Below are 529 nucleotides of genomic sequence, written 5' to 3' on the forward strand. Positions count from 1 at the left end.
CCACAGCGTCTGGACCACAGGCTGGCTGCTGTCACACAGCAAATGTGCGCCGGGGCCGCAGGGTGCGCGTGGGGCGGCAGTGTGAGGTGACTCTGGGCCCAGCACCGGCGTGCAGCCCGGACGCAGGGTGTGGACAGGACAGCGGCGCCTGGGCAGCCTGATAAGCCTCCGGCGGGCTGTGGGGCCGGCCAGCTGAGCCCCTGCGCGAGCTCCAGGCGCCCTCACAGAAGAGGAGGGGGCGGGGCGGGGCGGGGCGGCGTTGGGGCCGTGCCACTGCTGACCTGGACACCAGCTGGCCGGCAGCCCTGGGGCCAGCACTGGGCATGGACCCGGCCGGGAGGGCCCCCCACGACGCCGGCGGATGCAGAGGGAATCTGGGGTCTCGGCACAACGCTGGACCTTGGCTCTCTCAGGCTTTTCTGACGAGAACCGGGGATGGCTCCTAGCGAGAGCGGGGCCCTGGGGGGCAGGACCCTCAGCTGGCACGCCCCGCACCCCTGCGACAGACGGGCCGCTGCCCTGCAGTCTG

This window comes from Condylura cristata, unplaced genomic scaffold, assembly GCF_000260355.1.
Source record: "Condylura cristata isolate star-nosed mole 26May11 unplaced genomic scaffold, ConCri1.0 scaffold00012, whole genome shotgun sequence".
Lineage (NCBI taxonomy): Eukaryota > Metazoa > Chordata > Mammalia > Eulipotyphla > Talpidae > Condylura > Condylura cristata.